The sequence below is a fragment of the Leopardus geoffroyi genome, chromosome A3 (genome assembly GCF_018350155.1).
Source record: "Leopardus geoffroyi isolate Oge1 chromosome A3, O.geoffroyi_Oge1_pat1.0, whole genome shotgun sequence".
NCBI classification, from domain to species: domain Eukaryota; kingdom Metazoa; phylum Chordata; class Mammalia; order Carnivora; family Felidae; genus Leopardus; species Leopardus geoffroyi.
This window is the reverse complement of record NC_059336.1, coordinates 71,107,327-71,127,201: the sequence shown is the minus strand read 5'-3', so window position 1 is coordinate 71,127,201 and position 19,875 is coordinate 71,107,327. Positions and strand designations below refer to the sequence as shown.

Genomic DNA, 19,875 nt, shown 5'->3' with positions numbered 1-19,875 from the left:
AGAAATAAATAAACATTAAAAAAAAAAAGGGCCAATATAAGAATGAAAAATTTAAAGGAGGTGACTTTCCTATATATATTTAGACTAATTGTAATGCTTTAGTTAGTTTATTTATTTTTTAATTTAAGAGAGAGAGAGAGAGAGAGAGAGAGAGAGAGAGAACAGTGGGGGAGAGGGTCAAAGAGAATCCCAAGCAGGCTCTGTGCTGTGCCTTGAGCTTGATCACACGACACTGGGCTCATTGCCAAAATCAAGAGTTGAACACTCTACCCACTGAACTACCCAGGTGCTCTTAAAAAAAATTTTTTTTTAATATTTATTTATTTTTGACACACAGAGAGAGACAGAGCATGAGCAGGGGAGGGGCAGAGAGTGAGGGAGACAGAATTGGAAGCAGCCTCCAGGTTCTGAGTTGTCAGCACAGACCCAGACGCAGGGCTCCAACTCACAGACCCTGAGACCCTGAGATCATGACTTGAGCCGAAGTCAGACGCTCAACCGACTGAGCCACCCAGGCGCCCCCACCCCACGCCAGGCGCTCTTAATGCTATAGATCTTGAAGAATGAAATATGACACAGGATACAAATCATGGAATTAAAAAGAGAATGCAGGAAGAAATCTACATGTATATAAAGCTAAATGAATCACAGAAGAGATATTAAAACACATTGAAGAAAGAATAACCTGTACAAATTGGAATAGATAAATGGACTGCATAATAAATGATTTGGGGCAGCTTGCTATCCAAAAGCAAACTAGCTAAAACATATTCTAAATATGTGGTGCCAGATTTTACTTTGTTTAAAATGCAGAATATGTGCCCAATGATCAAACTAGCTAACTGGTTTGCATATACTAGTTCATATATATTTATGTAAAAAGTAAGCACTTAAATGCCTGCCAATTTTAATTTAAATTATAAAATATTTTGATGAGTGGAGACAAAAATGTAATCTGACTACAGATGTCGCCTTAATTCTGTCTTTTCTATTCATATAATTTTACCACTCACAGCTTTATTATTTTATTTTACTTTATTGCAGATTTATATATATATATATTTATTTATTTATGTAAAGTTTTTATTTGAGTATAGTTGACACACAGTGTTACATTAGTTTTCAGTGTACAACATAGTGATTCAATAAGTCTACATGTTATGCTATGTTCATCACAAGTGTAGTTACCATCTGTCATGTCACCATACAATTCTATTACGATATCATTTGATTTTATTCCTATGTGATACCTTTTATTCTTATGTCTTATTCATTCTATAACTGAAAGCCTGTATCTTTTACTCCCTTTCATTCATTTTGCCCATTCCTTCACCCTGTTCCCCTCTGGCAACCTTCAGTTTATTTTAAATGGAGATATTCTGAAACAATGATATAGAGGTGGAGATAGAGACAAAATGTATATTTCAACTTTCTACAGTTTTGTTAACTACTTATAATGGAGTCACTTATATGCTATTAGCAAGAACACTACGAACAGCATTTTTTTTCTTGAAATAATTACATTGAACACTTAATATGTCAATTGAAAAGATTTGTTTCTATATAGTTCCAACAATAGAATAATAAAAGCTTGCATTTATATAGTAAGGATTGGCTATGTGGGAAATCTCATTCTTTTCTCTATTAATATAAAAACCTTACCAAAGGTTGGGGAGTGAGGTAAATCAGGAAATACTGGTCAAAGAATACAAACTTCCACTTACACGACGAGTGACTTCTGAGTATCTAATGGGTGGATAGGAAAAGAAAGAGTAATTATGTAATGTGATAGAGGCTTTAGCTAATGTTATGGTGATAATCATTTTGCAATATATAATGGTATCAAATCAACATGTTTTACACCTTAAATTAAAAAAAAAAAGAAAAGTAAAAGAAAGAAAAAATAAGAGGAAAGACTCGTGTGATGTATTTCTTAGCTCTTGGGGTTTCCAACACTTTAAAAGAAAAAAATCTCCCTATTTTTCCTTAATTAATAATAAATTAATATTAATATTATTAACTCTCCATGCCTCAGTGTATTTAAATCTTAGCTTCATAATAACCAATCCATTTCAAATAAGGAGTCTTAACATAAAGAGATTAACTTGAGCACAAAGTTAATAAATGGCAGAATTGGGAATCAAATTTTGGCAGTGTAAGCCAGAGCTGAGTTATTTGTTCTCTTTTTTGGTTTTCTTCTTGACTTTGTTTGTTTCAAGTTTTTATTTATATTCCTGTTAGTTAGGATATAGTGTAATATCAGTTTCAGGAGTAGAATTTAGCGATTCACCACTTACATATAACACTCAGTGCTCATCACAACAAGTGCACTCTTTCACACCCATCACCCATTTAGACCCATCCCTCCACCCACCTCCCCTCCAGCGACCCTCAGTTTGTTCTCTACAGTTAAGAGTCAGTTTTATGATTTGTCTCTCTCCTTCTCTTTTTTACCCCCCTGTTTATCTGTTTCATTTCTTAAATTCCACATATGAATGAAACCATATGGTATTTGTCTTTCTCTGACTGACTTATTTTGCTTAGCATCATACACTCTAGTTCCATTCACATCATTGAAAATGGAAAGGTTTTATTTAGTTTTTTAAAGTTTTCCTTCTTTATTTGAGAGAGAGAGAGCATGAGCAGGGGAGGGGAGAGAGAAAGAGAGAGAGAGAGAGAGAGAGAATCCCAAGCAGGCTCCACACTACCAGCACAGAGCCAGATGTGGGGCTTGAATCCATGAATCATGAGATCATGACCTGAGCTGAAATCAAGAGTTGGAGGCTTAACTGACTGTGCCACCCAGGTGCTCCAAGATTTCATTCTTTTTTTGTGGCTGAGTAATATTCCATCGTGTGTGTGTGTGTGTGTGTGTCACATCATCTTTGTCCATTCATCAGTTGATGAACATTTGAGCTCTTTGTATAATTTGGCAACTGTGGTAATACTGCTATAAACATCTGGGTGCATGTATCCTTTTGAATCAATATTTTTGTATCCTTTGGGTAAATACATAGCACAATTGCTGGATTGTGGGGTAGCTCTAGTTTTAACTTTTTGAGGAACTTCTGTATTATTTTCCAGAGTGGCTGCCTCAAGTTCCATTCCCACCAACAGTGTAAGAGGGTTCCCCTTTCTCCATATTCCTGCCAGGCCCTGGTAACCATTATATTCTACTTTCTATTTCTTTGAATTTGACTTTAGTGTTTTTTTAACCAGACTTATTTCACCAAGTGATTTCAAGATTATTTTAAAGCTATAATAATCAAAACAGTATAGTACTGGCTCAAACAAATCATTAAACATAGTAGAATAGAGAACCCAGAAATAGGCTGATACATATTTAGACAAGTAATTTTGAAAAGCTGAAAAATCTGTTGGAGTTAACATCTTGGGATTGATTTTAAAATTAAGATACAACCTATTTAACTCTTAAATAGGAATGGAAGCCTACTTTTCCTAAATGTACTTTAACCAAATATATACATAATTATACTCATTTCTGACAATGAACACCTGTGTTTGAGTATCATAGGCAATCTATAATATTTATATATAACAAGCTATAAATCATGTGCTGTTAACTCCAGGCAATTGATTTAAAAACAAAAACAAAAACAAAAAACTACATAGGAAAACAACAATGGAAAATAAAAGTACAGCCGACCCTCAGGAGTAACCTCCCCCCCCACCGCCCATGTAGTAAAAAATTTGTAACTTTTGACTCCCTAAAACCTTAAGTACTAATAGCCTATTGTTGACTGGAAACCTTACCAAAAATATAAAGAATTGAGTAACCCACATTTTGTATGTTACTTGTATTATATACTGTATTTTTATAATAAATTAAGCTACAGAAAAGAAAAAACCTTATAAAATGGACCTTTTTATTTTTAACTGTTGGTGAACATATCAACAAGTTGATATGCCAAAAATTTTTAGTGTGAAATTTGATGTCATTCGCTGGACTTCTATATGTGCTTATCATTTGACCCTTCAACTTACTTACAAAAAGTTTATTCTATAAGATTACTCAAATGTATCAAACATGTTTTTCACAGGATGGTGTGGAATTATGAAGCAATGATAATAACTTAAAATCTGTTGGTAAATAATGGGAAAATATAGTGCTTCCATAAGTAGAAATACTTGTATTGACATTAAGAGATGATTAAAATGCATTAACTGGAAAAAAAAAAGTAAGAAGAGCATGGACCTTTTAATAAGACCTTACTTTTTATTTTGTTCTTAAAATAAATTTAGGGGTGGCATCGTGGCTCAGTCAGTTAACAGTCAGACGTGATTTTGGCTCAGGTTGTGATCTAATGGTTTATGAGTTCCAGTCATGTATCGGGCTCTGCCTTGACAACACAAAGTCTGCTTGGGATCCTGTCTCACTTCTCTCTGCTCCTCCCCTGCTTGCTCTCTATCTCCCTCTCAAAATAAGTTAAAAAAAACTAAAAAAAAAATGAATTTAAGGGTTATGGGCATTGAGGAGGGCACTTGTTGGGATGAACACTGGGTATTGTATGTAAGGGATGAATCAGGGGAATCTACCCCCAAAACCAAGAGTGCACCGTACACACTGTGTGTTAGCCAATTTGACAATAAGTTATATTAAAAAAAAGAAAAAAACATAAATTTAAAAAAAAAAAGTAAATTCAAAAATAAATCAAATTAGATTTATGTCATGTTAAAAATTGAGTGAAATGGTAAATTATGAATGGATTTAGTGAAATGGTGAATGGTAAATAAATTGACTAAGCTGGTATTGGCATGAGATCCCAGATTTTCCCATTAGAAATCATCATCAACCTAATGGGTGAATTTACTTTTAATAATCTCAGTTTAAAAAATGTAACTCATGGAAGTAAACACAATATATTAATGGCATGGAGTGGAAAAAGACATTTTCTAGATCCCTGAATTGCCTTCCTTAAAATATATGTAAAATATCTTTCTGAGTATATAATCATGCCTGTAATTTGTAAAAACAAACAAAGATATATGACATAGAAAGTGAAAACCTCTAAATCCTACATTTCAGATACAGTTACTGTTAATACTAAAAATTCACATGTAAATTATGATTACTAAGATCTTTAAAATATGGAATTTCAATTGTATCCTTCAAGCCTATAGGTTTTGAAATAATACATAAAGCTCCTTTTCTACAACATAAGGTCACTATTAGTTTACCGTGATTAGCAAATATGAAAATAATGGCGTCGTGAGGCAGAAGTTGTATTGATTCCTAAGCAAATTCCAGTGCAAGATGAACTGCAATAGAAGACAGGTGAAGATATCTTAAATATAGCCTTCATCAGGAAGAAAAAAAAAGCCCTTAATTCTGCAGTTACAGCACTATTAACAGTATCCTTTTGTATTGTTCTTTAATAAAATCAGAAATAAGCATGTACACCAGGTTTGCATTCCCAGCCTAGTAGGGCACTGGCCTTATAGCAGGTTGTACTTCAACACCCACTCCAGTGGCTCGGAGCTCCACTTCCTCATGTTTCAGTAACTGCATTTCCAGTCTATTGTATTTCATAATCCCTATATTATATAAATTATACAACTTTAGTTTTTATTTTCACTTGAAGCTAAGTTTATTAAATGAAATGCTTTCTATTCCTCTAATATGATAATACTCTTGAATTTTATTTTATTACAAAAAGTGAATGCTGTTTGTAAAAGCTATTGAGAGTTTTTTAAAAGGAAGACATGGAAAATTCTTGGGAATATTCCATGTGTGCTTGAAAAGACTGTATATTCTCTAAGTCTAAATATATTCTTAGAAGATCTACTTATTGATCATGCGGTTTGGTTCTTAAATATTTTTAGTTATTCTTTATCCAACTGATCAATTTTGGACTGAAAGTAGTATATGAAATTTTATTATCAGTGTTTCTTGGTCTATTTCTCCTTTTACTTTCTGTTTTATATATATAAACACACTCATTATCTTTGAAGGTGCACAAATATTCAATATATTTGTATTATCATTGTGAATTTTAGTCTTTAGCATAATGGAGTGTTCATTTTTTTCTTTTTAATGCTTAATCTAGTTTGCCTTAATTCTTCCTTCTGTGATATCAAGATTATATCCATTTGATATTATTCTTTCCAACTCTTTTTTTCATTTTTACAAATTTATTTATTTTTGAGAGAGATAGAGTGAGTGAGCAGTGGAGGAACAAACAGAAAGGAAGAGAGAGAATCTCAAGTAGGCTCTGAGCTGTCAGTGCAGAGCTTGACACAGGGCTCGATCTCATGAACTATGAGATCATGCATGACCTGAGCCAAAATGAAGTGTCTGATGCTTAACCCACTGAACCACTCAGGTGTCCCTCCATTTCCTAAAGATAAAATTTACATGGTATAATATTCACCCAATTTAGTATAGAATTCTACTAATTTGGTAAGTGCATACTGTCAGGTTAACTGCCACCATAATCAAGGTATTGAACAATTTTATTACCTCTGAAAAATTGTGTCATGTCCTTTTCTAATTCAATCATCCCATGACCTACAGTTCTTGGAAATAACTGATATGTTTTCTGATTCCATATTTGCCTTTTTAAGAATGTTATATAGGGGCGCCTGGGTGGCTCAGTCGGCTAAGCATCCAACTTCAGCTCAGGTCACGATCTCCCAGTTTGTGGGTTCGAGCCCCACATTGGGCTCTGTGCTGACAGCTCAGAGCCTGGAGCCTGTTTCAGATTCTGTGTCTCCCTCTCTCTCTGACCCTCCACCGTTCATGCTCTGTCTCTCTATGTCTCAAAAATAAATAAACGTTAAAAAAATTTTTTTTAAAGAATGTTATGTAAATTGAATCATACTGTATGTCACCCATTGAATCTAGCTTCTTTAATTTAGCACAGAGGTCAGCAAACATTTTCTGTAAAGGACCAAAGAGTAACTATATTCAGCTTTGTGAGCAATACAGTGTCACAGCTACCAAACTTGGTAATTATAGCTTGAAACAGATTTAGACAATAGGTAAATGAATGGTGTGGCTATATTTGGCTCTTAGCAGGCCAGATTTACCTGATGGATTATAGTTTGCCAACTCGGGACTAGTATAATGCATTTAAGATCCATCCATGTTATTATGTTTTGAGTTGGTATTTTTATTGATGAGTAATATTCCATTACATGGATGTACCAAGTTTTCTTTATTTATGTCCATGGAGGAATTTAAGGACATTTGGGTTTTACCAAATGGTTCTAAGTCAATTCACCATAAACACTCTTATACAGGTACTAGATAAACATACTTTCTCATTACCCTTGTATAAACACCTAGTATTGACATTACTGGGTCATATAGTAAATGAATATTTAACTTGATGACAAATTATCAAATTGTTTTCTAAAGTGTTGTGTCATATTACATTCCTATCATCGATGTATGAGACATCAAATTGTTCTATAACACTGTCAGCACTTGGTATAGTCAATTGTTCTTACTTTTAGCAATCCCAATCAGTGTATAGCAGTATACTATTGTAAGTTTTAATTTGCTTTACCTAATGCCTAATGATGTTTAGCATCTGTCATATGCTTACTTTGCTATCCTTTTATCTTCTTGAATTGTCTGTTCAAAGTATTCAGAATTCTTTATTGGATTGTTTTCCTTTGTTGAGTTTTAACTGTTCTTTGATTATAATTTATAATATTCACTATCTTTCACTGTTTTGTTTTTATTTTTCATATGTTCTTAAAATATATACGTTAAACCTTTGATATATTTTATATCCATAACTTTCTTTTGTTCCTTTTTTTCCTCCTTATTTTGTTTTCCAATTTTTAGCATTATTTGTCCTTTTTAAAGAGTTCTTTACTGTGTTTTTCATCTAATTTATTCTCATATGGTATCCTGCAAAAATATATATCAATATCTATATATTTATATTTATGCATTATTTTTGAGGTGAATTTATATTTTACTTTAGTTTATTTTCTGAGTTTAGTCAATTCTTATTTCTTACGTCAACTCTTTAGTATTTATATTCTGAATCTTTAAAGTCTAATTCAAGGAATTTTTTGTAATATCTACAAAAGTTTTTAAGAACATTAAATCAATTTAGGGCAGGGATTGTAAAACTATGGCCTTGGGCCTAATTTGGTTTACAATCTGTTTTTGGATAGTCCATGAGCTCAGAATGTCTATTACATTTTTGAAAGGTGGTAAAACAAAACAAGGAATATGCAGCAGAGACTAAGATCTAAAATGTTTCCTCTTTTGCATTTATAAAAAAGAGTTTTCCAGTCTCTGGCTTGGGTTTTGTGTTATAGCTTTACTTACTCTGGATTATAATTGAGTTTTGACAGGTGAATTTTCAGTGACTTGGCATTTTTTTATTATTTATATTTTTAAATTATAGTAGTTTTGTATATATGTGGCCTGCTATTTTCTGTTAATTTTTAATATTTTATATTTGATTAGACCACAGATAATAGAAAGATGTGATAGCTTTGGGTAGGATATTGGAGTTTTGAGGTTTGGGGGGTTTTTGTTGTAAGCATGTGAAGTTACTTTAACTGATAACAATTTTGGGGGAAGGTGGTAAGTATTTTGACTTTCAATTCTTTTTCTCTTTCTGTAGAAACTTTAATACCTACCACTTGCTTCCTCTTCTTCAGTATCAAGTGTCCAGGTGACCACGTTCTCCTTTTAACTGACACTAAAGGCAATGCCTTCCTAAGACCATCACTTTTTGCTCAGTGGCTTTAAAACTTCTCTTTAGATTCCCCAGGAAACACAACTCTCGTCCACCAGGTCTCTGTTATTATTTTTCACTCAGGGTTGAACTACATCTTTTTGGGTATCATTTTCTCAATTTTAAGAAATAGTGTTTTCTCATCATTATCATGTATTCTCCATTTGATTCTGGTCCTGATTTGCAACCCAGAGATGGTTCTGATCATTTTGGAATACTTATCTACTTCTTTACGCAGACATTAATGTTCATAGAATTTTCTGTCTCTTTGCTATGGTATAATTATTGGCTATGATTGGTTTTATTTGCTGTCCTCTTGAATTGTTTGTATTTTTTGGAAAATACATAGAACTAGATTTAGGGGGCTGCCATGAACATGGAGGAAACTGGACATGCTTATTTATTCGAATTACTAGTATTTATTTATGAAAAACAAACATGGCTCTTTCTTTCTTTCTTTCTTTCTTTCTTTCTTTCTTTCTTTCTTTCTATATTAGAGAGAGAGAGTGCAGGGCAGGGGCAGAGAGAGAAAGAGACAGAAGATCTGAAGCAGGCTACATGCTGACAGCAGACAGCCTGATGCGGGGCTTGAACCCACAAACCACAAGGTCATGATCTGAGCCAAAACCTTGCACTTAACTGACTAAGCTGTCCAAGTACCCCCAAACATGTCACTTTTTAGAAGCCCCTCTTATTCCACACTACTTTATTTTTTGATAGCAGATATACATGGTATATGTACGTGTGTGTGTGTGTGTGTATACATATATGCATATATATATAAATGCATATAAGTGTGTATCATATCATGTGTATTTATCTGTATACATATATAAATATTTATGTATTTTTTAATGTTTAGTTTTTGAGAGAGAGAGAGAGAGAGAGAGAGAGAGAGACTGAGTGTGAGCAGGGTAGGAGCAGAGAGAGAGGGAGACACAGAGCCCAATGCGGAGCTCAAACTCACAGACTGCAAGATTATAACCTGAGCCAAGGTCAGACACTTAACCAACTGAGCCACCCAGGTGCCCCTATAAATTTTTAAATGCTAGCCTCGTTTTTGAGAAAGCTTAAGCTCTATATTATTTGATGAATACATTTTTTTCCACTTGAAAAAGACATTTTCTATGCCTGAATTTGTACTTACACATTAATTTGAATGCTATCTCTATCTGAATTCCTCTGTAGACTTGATAGTTGACTTGAGCAGTTGTCAAGATGTGGTGCTCCGTTTTTTGATTATTTTTTCTAATATGCTAAGCTTGTTATTTTTCTTCTTTCTCTCTTTTCCTGGTCAGTTGACTGGTCAATGTCCTCCATTTTACTTATATTAATTTTCAGGGCAGTTTCTGTCACTCATAATTGAATCTCTTCTTCATTTTGTCCATGTATGTTGGCTATACCCAAAAGATTATTATGGAGGGTGTTTCAACTTTTAGTTTGAGTTACAAAATCAAGTTTCACAGCATCATGTATTTTCACAGATTTGGGTCCACTTTTTTTTTTTTAAATGTTTATTTATTTACTTTGGTAGAGAGAGAGAGTGAGTGTGTGAGTGGAGTGAGGGGCAGAGAGAGAGAGGGAGAGAATCTCAAGTAGGTTCCATGCCGTGAGGGTGAGCCCAATGCTGAGCTTGATCTCACAAGACATGAGATCATGACCTGGGTTGAAATCAAGAGTCAGATGCTTAACTGACTGAGCCACCTAGGCATCCCTGGTCCACTGGTTTTCTAGGTAGTGAGATACTTTCTAAATTTAGGTGTTTTCAGGCACCTAATCAGTAAAACAGATGACAGAGAATTTTTTATAAAAGTCCTGAAATAGGTAAAGATTTATAGATTAGATTGTTGTCCATTTATAAGTTCTCTTGCATGGACGACTAAAGCACTTATCTACAACTTGTGACTCTGCATATTGCTGACTGGATCTAGTCCTAATCTTTTCTTAAATTAACAAAACATTGTGTCCAGACATCTTAAGTGACTTGTACATTGTAATGACAATGCTGGTACTACAAATTAGGCTTTTTGATTACTTCTGAAATGAATTTTCTTATATACTACTGTATGCTAGACATTTGAATGGTAAGTCAACAATTTATATTTACCAATGAAAACCATACAAATTGTTCTATACTCTTATTCTAAACAACAAATTTCATTGTTTTTAAGTAAGTAATTAAATATTTTAGCAATGTCAGACTTCAAAGAAAAAAGCAATTTACAGAGATAAATTAAATTATGTGAGGAAAAACAAGCAAGGGATTAGGGAAAGTGCTTAGCAAAGTTAGGAGTTATGATTCAATAATCATATAGCCAATGGAGCCCTTCATATTTTAAAACATAGAGAATTAAAAGTCAAAATCCCAACTAGAATGAACTGTATGTGTCTCTTGCTTATTGTTTTTGAATTCTAAATATGGAGTTTATTTGATGTTTCATATTATTTTGGGTAATCACAACAATATCCTTAGAAAATGGTGAGTCTACTTGTCCAGTGTCATATTATTAGAAGGCACATCTTCTGGGAAACTTCCTATTTTGCAATATTTTGTCCATACAAAATTCTTGCTTTTCATGTGGTTAGTGGTTTTTTTTGTTTTTGTTTTTTGTTTTTGTTTATTTTTAACACACTTTTTAATATTCATAAAGGACAACTTTTATCATAAGCCTGTGATTCAGTGGGTGACCACACCTGCTAATCTGCCTTACACAGCCCTGGCTTATGCCTGTTTTCCAGGTGTAATTGTTAATAGCACCCACTTTACTCTCAAAGGATTCCTCAGGGAGAATAAATTATAATGCTGTCGTATTTATGCCAACTCAGATCTCTTTAACCTTATCTGTTGTTGAGGCCTTTGGCCACTGTTTTGTATAGTTGTCACCATAGCAACCAGCTCTAAGTGGACTCAGGCCCACTGCTGCCACAGCAACCACCCTCACACAGCAAACTTCAACAGCACCTCATATTGAGATCTCATTCTGTGACTCTCGCTTCCCTTACTGAGGTTTTGCTGTTGATTCTGAAGCATAGATTCCAGAAAATGTGAATGACACTCACACATACAGGAAAAAAAAGTTTGACCAACAAGAAGGGGATCTGAGGGACAAAGTATTCTTTCATCTTTTGGGATGGACTTCCTGAGGAGGAACAATATTCTTAGATTCTCAAAGAAGGCAGTTCTGTGATATCAAGTCATAATTTGAGCACGATTCTAAGCAGTAGTCAGCTAGTAATAAACCAACATATTCGCTTTTTCTCCTCCTTTCATTCCCCTTTCCTCTCACTTCTGCTTCCTTGGGATTGCTTTCCCTAATGAAGAAGCAAAAAATGAGCTTTTGTTTAAATCTCTGCATTTGTTAGAAACACATATAACTGTAAGTTGTAACTGTTGGAAAGAGATTTCAAAGGTCCAGAAAAAATTTTAAGTATTTTTGATATCAGGTAGGACTCACTCAACCCGAGAGATGATATTATATGTATTGCACACACACACATGCACAAACACAAGTACACATATGTACATGCATATGCACATATATTAGATACATATGTATATACGTGTGGGTGTGTGTAGATGGGTTTGAATATGGGTATGTGTGCATGAAATGGGGTATAACTTCACCATTATTAATCTTTACTTGAGATGGCTTTCAGTGTGCAGGAAGGTGAATTATTTGGAATAACAAGTTTAAGAAGGAATATCATGGATATCCAAATATGCCAGGTACTGTTAGATGTTTTGACATTCATCCCTGCTTGCATTTACATGTCATGGCCACTCTGAAAAATGGAGGAATTAAGTCATCGGTTTTAGTTCCTATCACTTGTGGTGTGTTGTTATTACCTTTTTGTCAAAATTCTTATTTTCATGCCTTCTATGTTCCTTGCTATGAGTAGATTTATCTTCCTACCCACACTGATGTCACATTTGTCCATATGTCTTGATTAATCTAATGAAAAGTGAGGGTAAGTGTAACTAATGCCGCTTATGAACAAAATGTTTGAGGGCCTGCAGAAGGTTTCCCATATGCACCTTTCCTCTTTTTCAAAATCTACATAAAACAAATTCACAGCTCACCCACAATGGACATACAGTGTGAGCTAGAAATAAACCTCTGCTGCTGTGAGCCACAACTTTCAGGTCATTTGTCCTGAAGCATACAGACTATTCTGACTTATATTCAGTTAATAAATGGTGGTGAAAACATCTAAGTGTTTTGATCTTACACAGAGAAAGTTAGAATACCTATCCTATTCTTAAAAGGTATGGAACATCATTTGGGACACAAGAACACAAACATAAAATGTAAAGGAAAATGTTAGGAAATTCCTATAAAATCCTGAACAAGGGACAGTCAATAGTTGTTAGAGGATTTCAGATGACAGAATGATCTTAAATTATACTACCATTTTTCCCCCATGACATAATTTCTTCTTTTCCATACCCTGAATTTACTATATTTTATTTCATGCATTTTTGCAAAAAATAAGTAAGCAAGCCTCTATTTGAATCTATTAACTGTATGCACATCTCACTATATTAACATATCATACACATTGTAAAAATACAAAGACGAAAGGAAAAATCACTGGACCATCTTGTTGACTTATTTGGTTCCTACTTAAGACTCCTAATGATTGTGCTTCTATTAAAACCTATAGACTTTCAATATGTATGAAGACTTATGATTTGGTTACAAGAAACAAAACACTGTCCATACTAAGCACAAATATAAACAATTAGATGAATATTGGGGCTCCACAGAAACCAAGGACGCCCAAGTTTAGACAAGTGACTAAATTCAAGTTTGTTCTAGAGAGCCAAGAATCTGGTTTTGCAAAAAAAAAAAAAAAAAAAAAAAAGCAAACAAAAAAAATGTATACAGTGGTCAGCATAGGAATTGACTTCCACTCAGCCTACAAAAAATAGGGACTGTTTCAAAATACATAACAAGTTTGAATAAAGGACTGAGGGAGAAAAAAGTCAAATTCTAACAATAGCCAATTGAAAGTCTCTATATCCCCAGTTTTTGCAACTTATTCACATTCAGGCTTATGCTGTTTAGCATATCTCAAAACTTTCATTCCAACCCATTGGATGTTACCCTAATAACTCTCACTCACCTAATCCACTTAAGTGTAGAAATAGTAACCATGTTACTTGATAGTAACATTAATCACAGAACTAATGGGAAATGATAAAGTGGTAGTTCAGATTAATGAAAAATTAAACTTCTGCCTCAATATTTAGTACCGTTCAGCATCCATTTAAATATCTCACATATAACAGACATAAACATTAGGAAAATATTTACAAAATAATCTCATAATGCTGGTAATATAATTCTCAGAGAAGATTTCGGGAAAAACCATACTAAGTCTGGGTATTGAAAAGCCAAAGTTGCATTAATTTATTTGCTCACACTCAAGATTAAATTTATCATACACAGACTGCAGAGGGGAAACTGACAGGACTATTCTTCTTTTGGTTGCAATTCTTTATTACCTTTCCCTAAAGATCAACATCACTGTTTCTGTGTTATTAAAGACATTAATCTAAAAATATCTCAAATGACCCTAACAATTGACTTGCTAGTGTGAATGGTTTGCTCAGCTGACTGATCATGTTAATTAGATTGGTGAACTACAGAAAATATTCTCAGTTTTAATATGATACTTTTTGAGAGCTTGGAACCTCCAGACAATTAATTTGCTGTGAAAGAAGATCTTCAGAATCAAAGTAAAAAGAGCTAATGTAAAACTGAATGGTTTATAGAATTAAATATTCTCATCCATGGAGTTCTTTAGGACCTAGATACCATTCGAGGAAGACCTTCCAATGGAGTGTATTAATATTGGAACACTATGTCAAAATGTCAGACTCATTTTATTAGAATGCTTTGTACTAGGTGGTTTATATTTGGAAAAAAGAAAAAGAAAAACTAATGTAACAACAAAATAAATTAGCTTTCTACCTATTTTGATAGTTATGGGGTGTCACCTGCCCTACATTAAGAGACGGTAGCTCTACACGCACTTCATCCTTACACGTTCTCAGTACACGTCGGTTGTTGTCTATAGTGAAGGTTTAACGGAAACTGGGTGAGGAGTGATTCAATTTGGAAAAACACATAAAGACAAACTGTAACTCAGTGATGTAAATAAAGAGTGGCAGTGTTAAAAATATTGGTAATTTCAGGTAAGTACCCAGGGGGATCACATAGCAAGTGGACATAGATGTAGCATTTATGAAGGATCAAAAGACAAACAAGATGAACATTTTTTTTTTGAGGAGTCATTTCAATGTATTTCCTAGTATTGTTTTCACGGTTCAAAAGTCAGAGATCTCTTTACATTAATATCACTTTACATTATGAAATGGCAACAAAATTCATGCTTGTTCTTGACTTGCTACTGTCTCTTTGAGTAAATGCAAACATCTTATCAGGTGTTCATGGTCTCTCTCTAGCATTGTCCCTCACTTACCTGGCACTTTATTTCCATGCTGTAGCTATACTGAATATCCAGGGATTCCTAAAATACTGCCAGTCCTTTCTGCTGCATGAACTCTATACATTCACCCCCACACCCATTCCTCATCTCTTAACATGGCTGACTCCTATTCTTCAAATACCAGCTTAAATATACTTTCTCAGAGTAGCTCTCACCCATTTCTTAATCCCAAGAAGTTTCCTCCTGCTATCTGCCCTCAAGTACCATGTTATGTTCTTCAAAATCTTTAATACAATGTGCAGCTATGTGTTTGTATTAATTAGATACAAGGTAAGCTGATGGTAAAGAAACAGACAATATAAAAAACCTAACATTGAGAGTCAGTGCTTGAATGAGGTAGAATTTGATTTCTTACTCTTCAAACAGTACGAAGGTGAATGGTACTGTGTCTGGGGTGGAGGCTCTGTAATCTTCATCACTTGTTTTTTTATCTTTGCATTTGAAACAGTTTTAATTTTTCACCAGCTACCAGGCAAAGGGACAGAAAGAAGCTGAAAACAAAGACCATGAGAGTGGAAGCTATACAATGCATCCCTACTGATCAAAACATAACTAATTAATTTAGTGGTCACATGTCCAATTAATTTAGTGGCAAGAAAGAAGGGGAGAATGAATAGTGGAGGACAGAGGAGTCTTGCTAAGGTAAAGTTTTTAAAGGATTTAATGTCTGCATTCTCCATTAGACTATAAGCTCCATGAAGGCAGAAACATAATTATTTTGTTAAATTATTATTTAGCTTAGTGTCTGGAACAGAATGATACTTTAATTCAATAAACAATTGAGAATCATTACGCTAACATATTTTATTATAACGCTCATAAGTATCTGCTTTTATGTGCATTTTCTGTCTTCCCTACCAAATTGTAAGCTCCAAAAGAGTAGGGATCTTTGCTATTAATTTCAAACTTTGTTTCTAGTACATAGTACACTGTAGACATTCAATAAATGCAGGTTGAATTAATAAATAAATGTAAAAATACAGTCTGTTCCCCATTTTATAGGATTTTAACAAGGTTGAGCAGCTGACAGATTCCAGAGCTCTTTCTTCTATACCAATATTTCTCAATATTTTTCTCATCATCATTCCTACGCATTCAGGCGCCAGGTTAGACATTTTTTCTACTCAATGCGCCATGGAAGTTTAATCTGCGTGTCTGTTTATGTGATGTGGCCTTTTGGGAGGCCACAGACTATTGTAACATTTAAGAAATTTTCGCCTCTCTCCCTTCCTCAGAACCAATTTTTACACCCTTTGGGGATAATATAGACTCTGTTAGAATGCCCACTGTATACCAGGACACTTAATATTTTAGTTTATATTAAGGGTTTCAAGGGATTTCATTCAGCGATATCATGGATAAAACATGAAAAATCAAAGTAAATTTTGCTAAAGTAATGTGCAAAACTGTGATTTTAAAAGCCTAGTACATGACTTAACAAAAATTCAACTTGGTCTACCTTTCCATTGTTTTTAATTTACACATTTGTCTATGGATATCTAGAGGTATCATTACTTGAGTTATCATGATTTGTTAGGCACAGGTCCAGTGCTGCACACAAGTTTTCTGATGAGAAGCCCATTCTGTAAGATAAATTGTTTGAAATTTTTGGGTTCAGTATACTTCAAGGTAGTATAAAAAATGAAAGTATCTACTGGGATAGCTGGAAGGGGCAAAAAATACTATAAAATATGGGTATGGAAAAGATTATTTGAAGTTTTTTTTTTTTTTTTTTTTTTTTATTTATTTTTTTTTTTCAGCGTTTATTTATTTGGGACAGAGAGAGACAGAGCATGAACGGGGGAGGGGCAGAGAGCGAGGGAGACACAGAATCGGAAACAGGCTCCAGGCTCTGAGCCATCAGCCCAGAGCCTGACGCGGGGCTCGAACTCCCGGACCGCGAGATCGTGACCTGGCTGAAGTCGGACGCTTAACCGATTGCGCCACCCAGGCGCCCCTATTTGAAGTTTTTTGATTAAAATCATTAGTGCTTATGTATAGTATAACAATTTTATGATATATATATTTATAATAAATGGTATTCAAATCTGCAATTTCCTTGTCATATTGCATGACTTAACAAGAGGAAATTTTCAAGTCAGTGAAATTGCATCTACTGTGCCAGTATCTTATTAATTAATTACAAATCAAGATTTTTATTAATTGTACTTCAGAGTAGATGATGATGATGCAACATTACTGGGACTAAATCTTTAAACAACTGATGTAGTTCTATAGAACTCCAAATTGTGATGCTATACTCTACTTATGAAAATTTTTTTTTTGCTTTAAAAAAATTCAATGTTTCATGAGTTAATTTTGACAGTTTGTCTCCTCCATGCATTTTTGTAAATATATTTTAATAAAAATAATTAAGGTTATGTTCAAGGATGGAAAAGGATATAATTTCAGAACAACAATGGTGAACCACAAAAAATAAAACAAATTCTGACAACAGAACAAAATATTGGTTTGAATAGTCTAAGCACTAACATGCTATTTATTAAAAAATCATTTTTCTGGCAACCTGAATATTCTGGAATAGCCAACAGGCAACAAGAAAATTAAACAAAAAGCAAACTGCTAAATACCAGTCACAACAAGTGTATATTTGATTCATATTTTAAAGTTCTTATATTGGGGCTCCTGTGTGGCTCAGTCAGTTAAGCATCCAACTCTTGATTTCCCCTGGGGTCATGATCTCATAGTTCGTGAGTCTGACACCCATATCAGGCTCTGTGCTGACAGTGCAGAGCCTGCTTGAGATTCTCTGTCTCCCTCTCTGCCCTTCCCCTGCTTGCATTCTCTCTCTCTCTCTCTCTCTCTCTCTCTCTCTCAAAAATAAATAAATAAATAAATAGATAAATAAATAAATAAATAAATAAATAAATAAACATTGTAAAAAAAATAAAGTTCCATATTCAAGCCTCATCCATGGACACATAACTGTGATAGTATTTATCACTTTAGTTACAATCGGTGAGTTATTCTCCTTATCTTATTAACTTAAAAATTCCTTAGTGGTAAGACTATTAAATTTAATATCACCTAGGAGAACAGAATAATATTGAAATTAAGATGTAGAAAATAAGTTTCATCCAAAGATGACTAACTCAGGTAGCATATCTTGTTCATCTTTGTTATCCATGTAATACTGACCTCAGTGTTTGCATATTATTATCTGTGCTAATTTAATATACAACTACAATAAGTGTGACAGCCTGTTTTCCTAAGTCACACCTAATTAAAGGGAGTATACCAACAAAGCTAGGCATAGGCATCTGGGCCAAGACAAAAAAAGAGGAGGAAGAGAGGGAAACAAACAAACAAGAATAAAAGAAAATGCTAATAACACAGCCGAGAAGAAAAGGAGAAAGTCCTTATAGTTACTGAAGTCTTTCAGAAAAGTTTGAATGATGTTCCATTTTATACCTTTAAAAGCAGGCAAGTATATAATACAATACAAAAATATTCTCATCCAAAATGTGTAAAATTTAAAGGTATTAGCTCTTAATAAATTTCAGTTATATGGAAATTTAGTGTCTTAAAACAGGTTATTCACATATGATGCTAAATAAAAGATATTACTGTATTGCTAACACAAGAATCTATTTTGGTTCATTTCAACTTTTGAAGAAAGTTCATGTGAAAAGCCTAGGATGACTTCTTATCAGAAAAATTACATTTGCTTTGCAATCTTCTCTGACACCATAAATCCTCACTTAAATTCTTACTCTATGCTGAAACTGGATTGTAATTGATGGATAGTGTGACATTGTATTTGCATTAGAGATTATCATAAAAAGATCATGAAGAGGATCTTAGTACTTAGAAAAATCCTGCCTTCTCAATTAATTAATTGGTAGGGAATAGGTAAGTAACTCCTTTAGTTACATACCTCGATATGGTATAATTTTATTCTGTAAAGTCCTACCAACCAATTTTCTTTGTAGTGCTTCTTTAAAAAACTAAAACAAGTGCATCTCTGAGATTTAGGCATACATAGCCAAAGTTTTTAGGAATCCTCAAATCTCAATATTGTTTTGTCATTTCTACTACAAATTTAATATGAGGAAAGTATACAATTTGATGAACCCTTACTCATAGGAAAATGCTCAGCAACATAGGGCTAAATAAATCCAATCAACTGGCTGTCATTTATGCAAATTCAGCACAATATATTTCTTTGTGAGTGTCTAATGTTGGCCCTTTTATTATTTTTAAGATGGTTTCAATGGTTTTCTCCAAACTTGACGAATCTAAGTAAAATCACAAGTATGAAGAATTTAAAAAAGGAACTTATATACTCCCTGCCATATAAGTGATAGTTACATTAATGTGATTCTCTATTAGCAAATTTCAGAAGGATCCACCTAGTTACCAGGCAATCTCTAAGTACATAATCATATTCTCAATTATCATGCTTTATAAAATATTCAACGTGCTACCCTCCAACCCTCAAAAAGTGAATCTCCCAAGCTATTTCTGTAAGAAAAATAAAAATTGTGCTCACTTTGGCAGCACACATACTAAAACATAAGAAAAAAATTATTTGAAGCATTACAACATTCTTTTCTCACCTCTAGGTTCTGATATCTAATCTTGGGGCACCATAGCATTAATCACTATCACA

The 19,875-nt window shown here is 33.7% G+C and overlaps 1 long non-coding RNA gene across 1 annotated transcript in view; it reads right to left on the bottom strand.

Annotated features, from left to right (window-relative positions):
• Positions 1 to 1,662: 1,662 nt before the first annotated feature.
• Positions 1,663 to 19,875, bottom strand: part of LOC123579695 — a 163,153-nt gene continuing 144,940 nt past the window's right edge. Inside the window, exon 3 of the long non-coding RNA XR_006702901.1 lies at positions 1,663 to 1,746. This is a non-coding gene — a long non-coding RNA (uncharacterized LOC123579695). The remainder of the gene's footprint in view (positions 1,747 to 19,875) is intronic.